We start from the raw sequence: 16,999 nt of genomic DNA on the forward strand, positions 1-16,999 counted from the left end.
AAAGAGCCAGTCAACTCTGCAGCTGGGACGTGGATCCCTGGGCTGATGCATGCTCGTGCTCCCTCCGTCCTCCCCTCCCCCTCCCTCCCTCTCTTCTTCCCTTTTTCTCCCCTTTTCATGTGTGTGTGTTTATATGTGTGTGTTGTCTGTGTCTGCATATGTGTGTTTGTATGTGTATGTGTCTATGTGTGTGTATGTGTGTGTATGTGTGTGTGTGGTTATACACACACACACACGTACACAGGCACCGTGAAGTCCAGAGATCAACACTGAGTGTCTTTCTCACCAAAGCCGGAGCTTGCCAGTTCAAGTAGACTGGCAGGCCAGCAAGCTTCAGGAATCACCCTTGCCTCTGCCTCACCAGCTCTGGGATTACACGCACACACCACCACATATCCAGCCATTTTAATGTGGATTCTGGGGGATCTGAACTCAGGTCTTTGTGCTTGTATGCATGCATATTACTGAGTGAGCTGTGTCTCCCAAGACACACACACATATACACACACACACACACACACACACACACTTTTTTTAGTCAGTCTCCTACTGTAACCCTGGTTGGCATGAAACCAGACCGGCCTTGAACCTTCAGTGTCCTCCCGAGAGGACTGGCTGTGTCTGGTCAAATGGAGACAGAGATGAGCCCTCATAGAATGGACGCTGCTTCATGAGGCTGACTTCTGGTCTCCACCCCTCAGGAGGTGACGGGGCCTGCTGGAGGTCTCCCGGAAGGCGGGCAGAGGAGACAAGGTGTTAGAAGACGTCTGTCTGTGCTGGTAGAAACAGTGCTGTGCCCTGTTCGGTCTCCGGTCCCAAGCAGGGGCTTGGGTCCAAGCTGCTCTACACTCCCCGGAAAAGATGGGAGCCTGGCCAGACGCTACAGGCCTTCAGGGAGGGCCAGTGTTGTGTGTCATCCAGGAGCTAGATACCAATACACATCCCATCGAGCCAGGTGTGTGGCCCCTGGCAAAGAGACGCGCGGCCTAGGAAATGAAGGTTCAGGACACCAGCCTCCTTTTCACTTGCCTCCCTTTTTCCCACACACTCAGAACCAGGAGAGCGTGAGAGAGAGGGGATGGCTAAGAAGGAGAGACAACCAAGCCAGGGGGACTGACAGGGACCTGGGCTGGGCTGTTTCTCTGGACATGTTGGAGTGTGCGGGTAGCCCCGCCCCAGCTACCCAGCTGTGGTGATGTGGTACGCAAGCACAAGAGCAGAGCTAAACTGTGCATGTCCCCTCTGGCTTTCTCACTCATCGGGACGGGACGCTGTCCTAGTTCAGTTCCCTGTTGCTACAATAAAACCCTGACCAAAAGCAACTTGGGGAGTTAAGGGCTTATTTCATCTAATAGCTTACAGACCATCCTGAAGAGAAGGACCCGGAGGCAGCCTCCTTTCTTGACTCCCAGTGGAGGATGGGGAGAGGGGAGGGGAAAAGAGGGACGAGGGAGGGAGGAGAGAAGGAAGAGGCTATGATCCGGGATGTGAAGTGAATAAATTCCTGGAGGCAGGAGCCATGGAGGAGCGCTGCTTACCAGCCTGCATTCACCGCTGTCTTTCTTGCATGGTCCAGGACCACCTGCCCAGGAGTGGCACCACCAGCAATGGCTGGGCACTCCCACCTTAATCCCTACACCAAATGCCTCACAGACGAGCCTGTAGTCTGATGGAGGCATTTCTCAAATGAGGTTCTTCCTTCTAAACGACTCCATCGTGTGTCAAGCTGGCGAAAGCTAACTAACCAGCACGCTCACACACGCTTCCTGAAGCCATGATTTATCCTTTCACTCTGTGGGTCTGAGGAGATGGACTATTCACTAAAGTGTCTGAGTCTGACTCCCAGAACACACGTCAAAGCATCAACACATAGTGGTGCGTGTTTGTGACCCCCAGCGCAGAAACAGGCTGATTCTTGGGTCTCGCTGGAAAGCAACCTACACACACAATCATGCATGCACATGATTGCATGCAAAAACATACAACACACGTGTACACACACTATTTCTTGCTGCTTTCTGAGAGATATATCAACAGTTGTTTGCCAGAGTAGAAAGTGCTGTGCTTGGAAGGTTATTTGTCTTCTGGAACCCACGTGGGAGTTCTGGCCAGCAGGTCTTCCGCTAATGTTCAAGAGGGTGGAAACTTCATCCAACAGTGGTATTTACAAGTGTGGCCTTTGAGGGGTGATTGGATTAGGTAAGGTCACTGGGAAGGAGGCTCCAGGATCACATCTTCCTGGCTTTCTAGGAGGAGAGAAACAACCACGCCCATGCCCACATGGAGAGACACATATACTTCACCCACAATGCAACAGATCAAGCGGAGCCTTTGATGGAGCCTGTGTCATACTCTTGGACTTCTTGCTAACCTAAACATGGCCCAAATAAAGCTCTTTTCTGTAACTCTCTACAACATAGCCTGCCTCTGGCATTTTGTTACAGTAATGAAGAGCTGGTACAGCACATAGGGAAAGTAGGAAACAAACACACAGCCTTTCGTATTCCTTTTCTAGGTAGAGTCCTTACGAGTGACCATATCTACCAAATATTGCAGGCTCTGGCCTAAAACTGAGTCCAGCATGCTGCTTTGAGTCTTTTTTCCAGTTCTTTTCGGTGGCTGGGATCTTTCTGCTAGCTGCTGAAGGCTTTTTCCTGAAATCAGCGGTATACTGATTCTTCTCCATATATGTTAATTTTTTTCATTACTCTGACAAAATACCTGAGGAAAGCAGCTTAGTGGAGAAAGGGGTCACGCTGGCTCACGGTCTGAGGGGCACAGCCTGATTGTGAGGTGACTGGTCCCTGTGCCTCCGGGCCCAGCCCACAGAGAGAACTGAATGTTGTGCTCAACTCACTCTCCACTTTCTAGTCAGCCAAGGCCCTTAGCCCATGTTCAGGGTGTGCCTGAGCTCACTGGCTGGGCTGGCTGGCCAGGGAACCCCAGAGATCCTCTCCATCTCCTCATCACTGGTGCACTGGGCGCCCACTGCCACACTTGGCTGTTACACTGGCACTGGGGCCTCAAACCCAGGTCCCCATGCTTGAGCAGCAGGCACTTTACCCACTGAGCCATCCCCTCAGCCCTCGTTCTCGTCCTGTTTATTGTCCTTCTGGGCGTGGACCTCGTGTCTTCTCCTCTTGCCGCATTTCCTCATCATATGCTGGGGAATCGCTAACGCTCCCGCATGTCGAAGAACACGTTTGTTTGCTCTCTCCCCTGATTGACTGCTCTGCTGAATGCAGATCTCCAAGTGTGCGGGCAATTTCTCCCACAAGGCGGAGGCCTCACTACGATGCCCGCTGTCTGTCTGGAGCAGCTCTGGGAACTCGGGACCACGTCTGTATGTGTGCTGCCTGTCTGTAGGTGTGCTTTTCCTGTAAGATTGCAGGATCCTCTAACCTGGCCCTCCAGGCTCACGCCTTCCCAAAATGCCCCGTGGCTATACGTGGGTGAAGAGCTTCAAATGTCTGTGCAGGTATGTGTGCAAGCACATGTGCTCCTGTGTATTTGTGATTGACTACGAAGGCCAGAGGACAAGCTTGGAGCTCTCCCTTCATCATTCTCTACACTGTGTGTGGGTCTGTGTGTGTGAGAGTCTGTGACTGTGAGTCTCTGTGTGTGTGTCTGTGTGTGTGTGTGTGTCTGCATGTATGAGTCTCTGTGTGTGTGTCTGTGTGTGTATGTGAGTCTGTGTGTGTGGTGTGTGTGTGAGTCTGTGTATGTGTGAGAGAGAGTATGTGTGTCTCTGTGTGTGTGTCTGTGTGTGTGTGGTGTGTGTTTGTGTATTATGTGTATATATGTGTGTGTTTGTGTATTATGTGTGTGTGCGTGTGTTTGTGTATTATATGTGTATATGTGTATGTTTGTGTATTATGTGTGTATATATGTGTATGGTGTGTGAGTCTATGTGGATGTGTTAGTCTGTGTGTATGTGAGTCTCTGTGTGTGATGAGAGTCTGTGTGTGTGAGTGAGAGCATCTGTGTTTGTGAGCATCTGTATGTGTATGATTTGTGAGAGTCTGTGTGTGAGCATCTGTGTGTGTGAGTCTCTGTATGTGAGTGTGTGTGCCCGTCACAGTGTGACTATGAAGTCAGAGGACAATTTCCCAGAGTCATTTCTGTCCTTCCACATTTGGTCCCCAGAGACCAAACTCAGTTGTCATTTGGTAACGGGGCCTGTGCCCTTACCCGAGTCATGTTTCCTCCGCCTTATTTGTTAAGCCAGGCTCTCTGCCTGGACCTGGGGTTTGCTGAATCAACCAGACTGTCCCCTCGGTCCCCGCCACCCCAGGGCTGGGATGACAGGCCGGCCACCCAGCTCCTTCTGTGGGGACCAGAACCCAGGGCATGTGCGGGGAGCGGTCTGCAGACCTAGCTCGCTCCTCGGCCCCAAAGATCTTTCTGTAACTCAGGCTGTGCCCACTTTTGTTCGGGGTGGGATCTGACAAAGATGTCCAGCTGGCCTTAAACTTCTGGGTGCAAGTAATCCGCCTGCCTCAGCATGGGGTGCAACTGGAACACGGGTGCCTGCATTCAATTTCTCGTGGTTCTTACAGGGTCAAACCACGGTGCAGCTCGAGGACAGAAATGTTTTCATCTCCTGGTGAATCCCTCCGTCTCCCCCCTTTCTCCTGGAAGTTTAGGCCTTTCTCCAGGAAAGGCCTGGCCTTTCTGAACTGGCCATTGCCATTTCACTCTTGCCTCCCCACCGCCCAACTTTTCCTTTTCTTTGGGTTTTTTTATTGCTGTAGCTTTCTGGCCTAGGGGGGCAGACTTGACTGCCTTCGAACCCTATTATCAGAGGTTTATAGTGATTTTATTAACTTGTCAATTGTGTTTTTTGAATCCAGGAACAGCTGTATCTAATAGAGTATTTTTATCATGTGGGCGTGGCTTCTGGAGTTCAGCTGAGAAGGTTTGAGATTATGTACCTTCCCAGAATGCCTTGTTCCTTTCCACCCTTGAGAGACGTTTGTCCCAGCTGCTCCTGTGAGCTTTGCTCTTTTCTTCTTTCTTCTTTTTTTGAGACAGGGACTTACATAGCCCAGGCTAGCCTTGAACTCACTACACATTTGTGGTTGCTTGCATAAGAATGGGTCCCTCTCTTAGGTAGGGTTTTATTGCTGTGAGGAGACACCCTGGCTAAGGCAACTCTGATAACGGCAAACATTTACTTTGGGCTGGCTTACAGACTCAGAAGTTTAATCCATTATCATCATGGCAGGAAGCATGGCAGTGTTCAGGCAGACTTGGTGCTGGAGTCACAGAGTTCTGCATCCTGATCCAAAGGCAGCCAGGAGAAGACTGAAATTTTGTCTCACGCTGGGCACAGCTTGAGCATTTAAGACCTCAAAAGCCCGGCTCCACAGTGACAAACCTCCCCTAACAAGGCCACACCTCCTAACAGCCCCACCTCCTATGGGCCAAGCATTCAAACACTGCGTCTACGGAAGCCAAACCTATTCAAACCACCACACTGCATGGCCCCGTAGGCTTGTAGTTATAACACAATACAAAAGTCCCCATACAGCCTCAGCAACATTTATAAAATCAGAATTAAAACGCAGAGCACATACTGCCAGCATACCACGGCACAGGCAGGCTATACGCTAACATTCCAAAATGCAGGGAAGGAAGCACGGCGCGGAAAACTGAACCAAAGCAAGACTGAGAACCGGCTTGGCAAACGCCAAACTCTGCATCTCCACGATGCAGACATCTCCATGATGACATCAAGACACTCTCCAGATCGCCAAGTCCTTTCATCTGTGTTAACTGCAACACTCCTCTCTCTCTCTCTCTCTCTCTCTCTCTCTCTCTCTCTCTCTCTCTCTCGGGCTTGCTCTACTCCCTGTTAGCAGCTTTCCTTGGCAGGTATCCCACGGCTCTGGCATGTCTAACCTCTTGGGGTCTCCAAATCAATCACGGCTTCTTGAACACAGCTTCTGCTCCTGCTGTTCTTGGTGGTCAGCCCATGGTACTGGCATCTCCAAAACAATGGGGTCTCCCACTGCAACCGGGCCGCCCTTTCACCAGTGGCCTCGTAGACTCTCCTCACAGCGCCAAGCCTCAGCGGTTCTTCATGACCCCTTCATGCCTTCAAAACCACTATCACCTGGGTGATAGACATTAGATAGACTTAGGCATCACCAAGCCCAACTGCCAGCACAAGGTAGAACCTTGGCCACCTCCTACAATCGCCTTTCTGGGCCTCCATGCAGGGACACCCCTGAAACATTCATGGCCTCAGTGGCTTTCCTTAGTTGCAGAGGAAAATTCCATCCTTGATTCTGAAGTCAGAACCTCGTGGCTGAAGCTGCCAAGTTCTGCTACTTGCTGGGGCTGGAACATGGCTCCCTTGTTCATTTATAACTTCACCAGCTTTCTGTTTGTAATGGCTTCTTTCACTGCCTAAGCTTGGCTATTCTGTAACTTGCTCTGTAGACCAAACTAACCTTGAACTCTCCTAAATGCTAGGATTAAAGGTGTGCACCACCACTCCTGGGCCTAAGTTTTTTTTCTTCATAAGCATGGCCTCTATGTCTCAATCCAGATCAAAAGCATATGTCATTGAACCTAGAGATCCAGATCAAAAGCCTATGTCTTCCAGCCTCAAGTGGTGGCTCACACCTGTAATCCCAGCACCCAAGGAGGCAGAGGAAGGTAGATCTCTGTGAGTGCAAGGCCGTCCTGGTCTACAAAGCAAGTCCAGAATGGCCAACTCTACACAGAGAAACCCAGTCTCAAACAAACAAACAAAAAAGATCACAGGCTGCCCTCCATTTTTAACTGTAGTTCATTTCAGATATAGTCAAGTTAATTACCAAGAATAGCCATCACAATCCACCCCATGTTAACCTGAGACACAGCCATCTCTCCTTATGTCCAAATGAAAACAATAACCAGGTCATAATAATGCCTAACATGCTATAATTATGCCTCATAGTAAATTTAGAATAGGTGGCAATGTCCCTTTTTCAAACATCCTTCTCACAAGATAGAAGCTTAGCTGGGTGGGCTCCCTTTATTCCATTTAATATTTTTAATCTCTTTTACTCCATGAACACAGGACTTGGCTCTATTCCACTTCCTGGTACTCCTTTAACCCCTGAACCTCACATTTATATTTTTCCTTTCTCAGCTTGCTATCAAAATGCTCTTCATAAACATGAACCACAGGACAGAGTCTGCGCTAGGCTGTTTTGAGATTTCCTTTGCCAAAGCAATTAATCTAAATCTCTTCACCTTAGCCTCAGGCAGATCCTTTTAGACAAGGGCAAAAAGCAGTCACATTCTTCACCAAAATATCACAAGAGCGATCTCTGGGCAACATCCTAAAATTCTTCTCCCCTGAAAGCTCGAGCCAAGCTCCATATCCAAATCACCCTCAGCACCACTGTCTTCCATGCTTCTACTAGGACGGCCCATGAAGCCCAACTTAAAGCCTCCTATTGCTTTCCTAATCCAAAGTCCCCAAACCCACATTCCTCCAAGCAAAAGCAAGGTCAGGCCTATCACAGCAGTACCCCAGCCTCTGGTACAAATTCTGTCTTGGTTAGGGTTTTCTTGCTGTGAAGTGTCACCATCACCAGGGCAACTCTTACAAAGGAAAACATTTAATTAGGGCTGGCTTACAGTTCAGAGGTTTAGTCCATTGGTCACCATGGTTTCAGAAGCATGGCAGCGTGCAGGCAGCACATGCTTGTAACTCGAGCACTGAGGTGGAAGAGGCAAGTGGGTCCCTGAGATTCACTGGCCAGGCAGCCTAGGTGAATTCCAAGTTAATGACAGACATTAACACACACACAACTATGCACACACACACACACACAAAATGCACACATAAAATCTTTCAATTTAATTTTTTTTTTAAAGTAAAAGGATAAAGAGGCCTAAGAACACAGCTTGCTTGTTGTAGGTGATATTCTGTGTCTGATCCCCAATATGAGGACAAACCCAATTCTCCCACAAGTGGTATACAGGATGAAGTATGTCCACTGCATTTCCTAATGTCTGCTTACCTGTTTTGAAATGCATCCAAAATGAAGATTGATGGATGGAAAGATTATGGTCCACCAAAGTGTTAGCTATAGAATCAGGTGTTGGGAAATCATGGCTATCACTATACTGTTCTTTTAAACTTCCTGAAAGTTTAACATTTTTAAGAAGATTGAAGTGGGGGGGAGCCAAGTCTTAATGAACTACACCTGCATTCAATCCCATCCATAAATGTCAAAAACTGAAGACTGAGTGAGAAGAGCAAAACAGAGCCAATGCTTTGTTACGGAAAGTTTAGGACCAGGGACTGGGAGTGTGGCTCAGTGGTAGAGCACCGGCCTAGAATCCCCCAGTGAGGGGCTGGGGTGTGGCTCAGTGGTAGAGCCCCTGCCTATAACCCCCCAGTGAGGGGCTGGGGTGTGGCTCAGTGGTAGAGCCCCTGCCTCTAATCCCCCAGTGAGGGGCTGGGGTGTGGCTCAGTGGTAGAGCCCCTGCCTATAACCCCCCAGTGAGGGGCTGGGGTGTGGCTCATGGTAGAACCCCTGCCTATAACTCCCCAGTGAGGGGCTGGGGTGTGGCTCAGTGGTGGAGCACCTGCCTATAACCCCCCAGCGAGGCAGCTGAACACGTGGCTCAGCAGCAGAGTGCTTGCTTACTATACAGAAGCCCCTGGATTCAATCTCCATGGAATAAAAAGTAACAGTGCTCCTGAATGGGCAAAACCAGTCTCAGCTGGAGCTGAGTGTGCTGCTCCAGGTGGGACCTGACTGGAAGAGGACCAGAGGGTGGGGGGGACACAGAACACAGTGTGGGTGTGAACTACACAGTTTGCTAGTTGGTGAGAAGCTGTCATCCTGGCGTGTGTGCCCTGTGTACATCTTCCTGACACTTCAGTTGTCGTGAAGCTTGTGGAGTCCTTTCTCACCTTGCCTGAGGCAGGGTGAGTAAGCACTCTCCTTTACAGACCAAAAGCTTTCGAGCGTGTAAGAGCTCTTTCTGTGCAAGCAGGAGGAGCTGAGTTCAAATCCCAAGCACCCGGTACAAAAATCGGGGTGTGGCCAGGTCTGAAACCCCAGGGCTGTGGGGGTGAAAACAGGAGGGTCACTGCAGCTTGCTGTCTGCCAGCCTAGACACACATTCAGCAAGAGACTCAAAGGAGGAAGGCAGAGAGGAGTTTGTAAAGCAGACATGATGGCATCTTTTAGAAAGCAGTGCGCATACACCCAACCCCCGTCACACAGTTTACAAAGTAATCATAATTAATCTTTCAAAAAGTTTTCTCCAAAGCCATGCCTATTTTTCTGAGCCCAGTGTTGGGGACCTTCTGAGGGCTGTTTATTTTAGGGACATTCTCTTTCTGGTTCCTGGTTCCTGGTTCCATTTCTGAGCAAACATGAGTCTCTCGTGGTAGAAACAGCTGCCTTCTACATCACCCCTCCCAGTGAAGAATTCCAAGACCCCTCTTTCCAAACTACCCCAGAAAAACGTAAGAAAAAAAAAAAAGAAGGCACACCCCTCCTAAGCCCACACTGGGACCCCATGGTTGATGACCCAGGCTGGGCCAACTTCACCCATTTAAAGCCGATGGGCTGGCCACCTTGGACTCAGCACCCAAGCCCAGCAATGTCCCCACCCTAGGAGCATCCCTCACCACTTACAGCCAGGCCTCCAAAGCCTTGGGCTCAAACCCGCCCCTCCCCCTTCCTTATCTCTTTTTTTTTCTAACCTTTTGCAATTTTTTTTCAAGTCTCGTTTCCTGTCTGGTTTTGCATTTTTTTCTCCCCCGCCCCTACCAGCCTATGACACACTTTCTCTCTGTCTCTTCTCTCTCTTCTCTTTCTTTCCTTTCTCCCTTGTTTCTCTCTCCTCTCTTTGAGCCCTCTTATCCTGGGACTCCTAAAGGCGCTTCCCCGACGGTCTGCAAGGCCCCGGGAGGGTGGCAGCCTCAGCCAGGTACACGCGGGAGACCGGATCCCAGCTCTGGAGGAAGCTGGAGGGCAACGTGGAGGAAGCACCCCGCGCCTGCAGAGCATGAACACCCCAGGTAGGCGCAGCAGGGCTGGGGCTGGGGACTGAAGAGGGGCTGTTGCTCGGACACCCGGACACGGTGAAGTTCCGGAGGCAGCAGGGTGTGGAGGGCTGATACCGTTCCGCTCTGCAGCCCCTCCCCTCGTTCTCTCCGCTAAGGGTTCTGGACCTCACTCTGCAATTCTTGGGTCACTAACTGCAAACACCCCTGGCTTGGCCCTAGCAAAGCTCGGAGAGAAGGGGAATGAATGGGGAGCCCGGCCCTGTCCTTGCACCTGCTCCAGAGGAGGAATAGAACTTGACTCACACATGAATGGCCGGAAGTTTACAGCGAACAGCCCAGCCTAACTCAGGGGCTCTTGAGAAGGTGGCCCTCCTTGCTCTCCAAAGAGAGGTGCCAGGGCAAAGGATGGTCCTCCGGTGGCTTGTGTATTGGGGACCAGTGGTTTGCCGCTTAGAGCCACCTCCCCAAACCTGCTGGGGAGGTTACAAAGCTCTTCTGAAGGCAGAGAGAGTGACTTGTGGCCTAGGGATTTATTTATGCCGGTGTGGGGGGGGGGGGCTGTGGAGGCCAGGGGCCACCAGCTCAACCTTGATCTCTAAATGACCAGGCAGTTTTATCAGTAGTTTTAAAAGAAAAATTTTTGTGACATTTATGACTTTTCTGGAAGGTATGGCCTACTAGGAAGCGGGGGAAGGGTCCCTCACCCAACATTTATTTAGTACCTTCTCATTTGTAATGCGTGCTGGAAACCCAGACAGTGAATTAGTGTACAGACAGGAATCTAACTGCACTTCTTCACGCTCACGTCTTCCCCGAATCCCAGGCCTCTCCATCCCCAAGGCATCTGTGAAGGGAAGACAGATGCCCCTGAGCCTGCGATGGGTGTTTCCAGAGCGAAGCCAGGAGCAGCACAGGGAAGTGGTCTACACCTGTGCAGATTCCATTAGCCAAGTATCATGGGGGCGGCTGGGGCATCACTACCCCTGCAGCCTTTCTCTCTCTCTCTCTCTCTCTCTCTCTCTCTCTCTCTCACACACACACACACACACACACACACACACACACAAAGATCCTTTATAGGACTGCAAAGGAAAACCACTGCAACAAATATCTGTAGGTAAAACACACAAGGTTACAGTGCACACTGGAAGTAGAGGCTGGAGGACTGGGAATTCCAGGCTAGCCTGTGCTACACAGAGAAACCCTACACAAACCAAACTCCCTCATGAGGATGCCTGTTTGCTGAGTAAATCAATCAGTGAGTACTTCCTGGGCGGCTGTGTTTGACCTAAAGGACCACAGAAGGAACATTTCGGTCCTCACCCTGAGATGCCTGTCTTGCAGTCAGTATGCTCTGATGACAGAGAACTCAGAGGAAGGCTCTCAGACACAGCTGAGTCCCAGGGTTCAGCAAGGATCCCAAGCTGAGGTGAGCCGAAAGGGTGAGCCGAAACGGTGAGCCAAGGCTTCCTTCTCCACCCGTTCTTGTGCAGCTTTTGTGCACCTTCCCTACAAGAGATTTTTTCCCCCCATGGTACAGTGGATCTGTGTTTTGAGAATGACAGGAGACGGGATCATAGTTTACCACTGAGCCATACCCTAGCCCCTCACTGGGGGATTCTAGGCAGGAGCTCTACCACTGAGCCACAGTCCAGCCCCTCACTGGGGGATTCTAGGCAGGAGCTCTACCACTGAGCCACACCCCAGCCCCTCACTAGGGGATTCTAGGCAGGTGCTCTACCACTGAGTCACACTCCAGCCCCTCACTGGGGGATTCTAGGAACGTGCTCTACCACTGAGCCACACCCCAGCCCCTCACTGGGGGATTCTAGGAACGTGCTCTACCACTGAGCCACACCCCAGCCCCTCACTGGGGAATTCTGGGCAGGTGCTCTACCACTGAGTTGTTTTATCTCAAGCCCCACCTCTTTCTTTCTCTCTCTCTCCCTCCTGAATTTAGCTTGTAGCCTAGGCTGCCTTCATCATGCCATCCTCCTGCCTGAACCTCCAGAGTTTCTGAAAGGATAGGCTTTCAGCAGCACCAGTGTGTTTTTAAAGCTGTCCTTGCTTCTCTCTGCTTTGAAGGTCATCAGGATGGGGTCTTGCTATGTCTCATATGAGCCCGTATCCCTGACAGCCTCCCTGGCTCAGACCACACCTTGGCTTGCTGTTTTGCAAAGGCAGACCTGTGACACTTGAATTAAAATAGATACATAGGGTCAGGGGAGCGGTCAGTAGGAGGCCAGCGTTCCATCTGCAGGTTCTGGGGCCTGTATTGGGCTTGCTGTTGAGCTCCGTGATGTCATTCTCCAGTAGAGTCAGAGAGTCAGCCATTGTTGTTTACAGAGTTCTCTATGGCGGCAGTTCTCAACCTGGGGGTTGTGACCCCTTTGGTGGTCAAATGACCATTTCACAGGGGTCACCTAAGACCTTATGTTTACGTTCACATCATGATTCATAACAGTAGCAGAACTACAGTTATGCGGCAGCAATGAAAACAATTCTACGGCTGGGGGGGGGGGTCACCACGACAGGAGGAACTGTATTAAGGTGTCACAGCCTCAGGCAGGTTGAGAACGGCTGCTCTGTGGTGTTAGGGACAATAATAGAAGACGTCCTGGGGCTGAGGACATGGCTCTGTGGTGAAGAGCAAGTGCTGCTCTTGTAGACAACATGTGTTCCATTCCTAGCACACCTGGCAGCAACCCTCAACAACCTATAAGCCCAGCTCCAGAGACAGATGCCCTCTCCTGGCCTCCGTAGGCATTGCGCTTACATGTGCATACCCACAGAGACACATTATTTAAAATAAATACACATTATTTAAAATAAATCCTTTAAAAATTTTAAAGGAAGCTGGGCTGTGGTGGTGCACGCCTTTAATCCCAGCACTCAAGCAGCAGAGGCAGCCAGATCACTGAGTTTGAGTCCAGCCTGGTCTACAAAGAGAGTTCCAGGTCAGCCAGGGCTACACAGAGTACCCCTACCTTGAAAGAAAACACACACACACACACACACACACACACACACACACACACACACACAAACGTTTTAAGGAAAGATGGATCTGCCACTCACCACCTTGGCTGTTAACAGCCAGGTCCTAGGCATATGTCCAAGGGTAAAGCCTGAGTCCAGACTTGGAGGCACAGCACCACTGGTTGCTCCCACTGCACCCCAGCTGGGCAGGCTTCTTTGTGTAGGCTACCTCAGTTTCCCTGTTTACACTCCCAGTGGTACAGAATGATTGTGTGAATTGAAGGAAATCACAGAGTTGTACTCAGGAAATCTACCCTGGAGATAAACTGCTCTCACTTGTGTGGCTGCATGAATCAAGCCGGCTGGAAAATACTTGGATTGGTTGAAATCAGGGACAAAAAGAAAAGCAAAGACAGCTTTCAAAGAAGCCCCTCAAAAAATGCTTTCTGCTAAAGGAAATTGACAGGGTTTTGTTTAGATTTTATGCAGTGCTAGAGATTGAAGCCAGGGACTCACTCAAGTTAGACAAAGGCTCTATCACTAAGCCCTGCCTCCATCCCCTCACTGGGGGATTCTAGGCAGGGGCTCTACCACTGAGCCACACCCAGCCCCTCATTGGGGGATTCTAGGCAGGTGCTCTACCACTGAGCCACACCCAGCCCCTCATTGGGGGATTCTAGGCAGGTGCTCTACCACTGAGCCACATCCCAGCCCCTCACTGGGGGATTCTAAGCAGAAAATTATACTACGGAGAACACATTCCTGTCCCCAAAGAAAAACTTACAAGGAACAGATTCTGGCCTCTTCAGCCAGCAGATCGTGTAGGAGTAGCACCGTTCACAAACCACCTATAAAGAACACAGCCCGCATACATCCCCACAGCCTCCTCTAGGGACCCTGCTCTCTGGCCCAGTGGTTTTAACGGGGTGACAGTTTTCAGAAAGGTAACCTTCAGGCAGTGATTTGCTCAAGGGCTCAGAGATTATAACGGTCACTCTCAGATTTGTGTAATGGGTGGCCGTGGCTCAATTCCAAGAGTAATAAAAGCTCAGCGCCGGGGCCTGCTGCCGGGCAATTGCCCCCTCTTCCCGCCTCTGGCTCCTCCCCCTTCACCAGCACATCTGCTCCCTGTCACATGGCCGTCCACACATCCATTCCTAACTGGAAGATGCTCCTGACGGGCTGAGCAAGAGAAGGGTGTGCAAGCTTCGTTCCAAACCTTCCCTTATGCTTTAAGTTTTCGAACGCCATCCGCCGTGGAATACGCAGACATCAGCTTGAGGGCACCCCCGCCCTCACACTCTGCCCCGAAACCCTCTCACACCTAGAGGGAAGGAAGCCAGAAGCTGCCGGAACTCCTGCTTTCTCTGGCCACCGCCACCCCTAGTATTGACCTCATTGTTAGGAAGCAAGATGCTTTCCGAGAAGATCTACAGACCTGGAGCCAGGTGGTGAGGCTGCCGTCGCAGCTTCGCTCCCTGGGAGCTATGGGAACTCAGCAAAGTGCACATATTAGGCAAAACCATCCCAGGAGCCAAGGGGGTGTGGGTTCGGGGGGTGGGGGTGGGGAGGCTGGCTCAGTGGCCAAAGGCTGGTTGCTCTAGCCGAGGGCCTGCATTCTGTTCCCAGCACTCACATGGTGGTCCCCGACTCCAGTTCCAAGGTACCTGACACTCTCCCCAGCCTCTGTGGGTACTCGGTGCGTGCGTGGTACATATACACACATGAAAGTCAAACACTCATGGACTAAAAATAGAGACTGTGCTCAGTCCCAGCACTCAGGAGGCAGAGGCAGGTGGATCTCTGAGTTCGAGGCCAGCCTGGTCTACAGGACAGCCAGGGTGACACAGAGAAACCCTGCCATGAAAACAAAACAAAACAAACGTCTTGAAACAAAAAGGTTTCCTCCCATCCTGGGGAGATGGCTCAAAAAAGTGTTTGCCTCGAAAGCATGAAGACTAGAGTTCGATCCCTTGCACATATATACAAATCCGGTGCGTGTTGGGATGTAGTTTCAAGCTCAGGGCTGGGAGTGCAGGCAGGAGGACCCACGGGCTTGCAGGCCGGGCTAGCGAAGTTGATGAGCTATAGGCCAATGAGAGACCCTGCCCAGAGGAGGACAATGAGGAAAAGAGCATCATTCCTGATGATAGTACTCAGTGCTGCCTTCTGGCTTCCATGTGAATTTAAAAAACAAACAAAACAAAGCAACAACAACACACACACACACACTCATACACACATACACACACTCATACACACGCACAATCATACACACACACCCTCATACACACACACACTCATACACACACACATACTCACACACACACTCATACTCTCTCTCTCTCTCTCTCACACACACACACACACACACACACACACACACACACACACACACACTGTTCCGTAAATGGACATGGTAATGCAGGCCTGTCCTGCCAACGACTTAGGAGCTGAGGCAGGGGGAATTCAAGCTCAAGTTGAAGTTCAGCTAGGGCTACAGAGTGAATTTAATCAGTCGGGGCAACTTAGTGAGACCCCGTCCGTCTAAAAACTTTTAAAGTATCATCCCTGCATTAACACAGATAGTACTTTCATATGAAGCAGTTACGTCACAGGTTCTGGGGCATGCGCTTTGAAGTTTGTTTTACTTTTGTTTTGATTATTACGAGGATAGGAGGCAAAACCAAAATTAGGTGCAAAACAGAGCAGATAAGACAAAGTTCTTTCCTTAATATATAAAGAGCATGCTTGTAAATCAATTAGTCACTGGAATCTGCGAACTTCGTCCTGAAGGGTCCGGATAAAAACATATTTTATGGTGTGTGAGCTAGACGGTCCCTTTCAAAGTGACTCAACCCTGGGCCACAGACAGAATGAGCATGTGGGTGCCACAGGATAGACCCAGCGGAATGTCACCTACCCCAGAGTAAGAGAGTCCGACCCCATGGGGAAAGCGCTAAAGCAGCCAAACAAATGGAAAAATGGGCAGAGGCATGAACACGTGGTTACAATAAATCCACGTGAAATAGCGCAGAAGGGGAATGACAGTTTGAACTGCCGGACCACAAGCACTCTTTGACGGGGAAAGCGAGGCGGGGAAGATAACTGCCCTAATGCCAGGGTGCAAGGCCAGCCTGGGCTTCAGAGCAACACCTTGGGGAAGAGGGTTGAGGAGAGGGCTGCCTCAGCAAAGGGTGAAGTCACAGACGTGAGGTCCTGGATCTCAGTCCCCGGCTCTCACCTGAAGGTTGAGGTCCCCGGCAGAGCGCCCCAGCAGACTTTCTCGGTTGAGGCAGAAGTCTGCCGGTCTAGGCTCTCAGGGAGCTCCAGGTTTCGTGAGAGGCTCTGCCTCAGGGCATCCTGGGCAGAACAGTTGAGTAAGACCCTCAAAGTCCATGTCTGACCTCCACATGCATGCATGTGGGTGAACGTGCAATACACACTTACACACAACACACACATCAGGGAAGAAAGAGAAAGGGGGGAGGGGAGGCTTAGGGAAACCTGGTCATGGCAAAGGGGGCAGGGCGCTGGGCAGCCTCACACAGGGTTGACAGGACAACATACATGAGTATGAATGAGTAAACCCTACAGCTCAGGGCTTCTGCCTGTGAGCCTCGCAGGCGAGCTTGCACACACGAAGACAGACGCAGGGCGGGCACAGCCAGGACGGGGTAGAGCCAGCCACACTCTGGGCGCTGCGAGGGCCCCGATGGGAACGAGCTGGGCTGGCGGGGACCTTTGTCCGGACTGTGTGTGAGAAGACACTAAAACACGTGCAAGAAGCCGTTTACAGCAGGAGCTCAGGGTGGGGAGCCTGGGGGTCCTTTTTCACCTGAAATGTGTGTGGTGTGTGTATACATGTGTGTGCACATGTACATGTGCGTTGGCGTGTATACCTGTGTGTTTGTGTGTATACATGTATGTATATGTATGTATTCATGTGTGTGCATGTGTTTAAATGTGCGTAGATATGTGTATCCA

General features: G+C 50.7%; 1 protein-coding gene across 1 annotated transcript in view; it reads left to right on the plus strand.

Moving 5' to 3' along the window:
- The first annotated feature begins 9,830 nt into the window (after positions 1-9,830).
- Card11 (caspase recruitment domain family member 11) overlaps positions 9,831-16,999 on the plus strand; it is a 97,493-nt gene continuing 90,324 nt past the window's right edge. The window contains exon 1 of the mRNA XM_055598543.1: positions 9,831-10,045. The gene's annotated coding sequence lies outside the window, so the exon portion shown is untranslated. The remainder of the gene's footprint in view (positions 10,046-16,999) is intronic.

Source organism: Psammomys obesus, unplaced genomic scaffold, assembly GCF_907164565.1.
Source record: "Psammomys obesus unplaced genomic scaffold, mPsaObe1.curated_primary_1811, whole genome shotgun sequence".
NCBI classification, from domain to species: domain Eukaryota; kingdom Metazoa; phylum Chordata; class Mammalia; order Rodentia; family Muridae; genus Psammomys; species Psammomys obesus.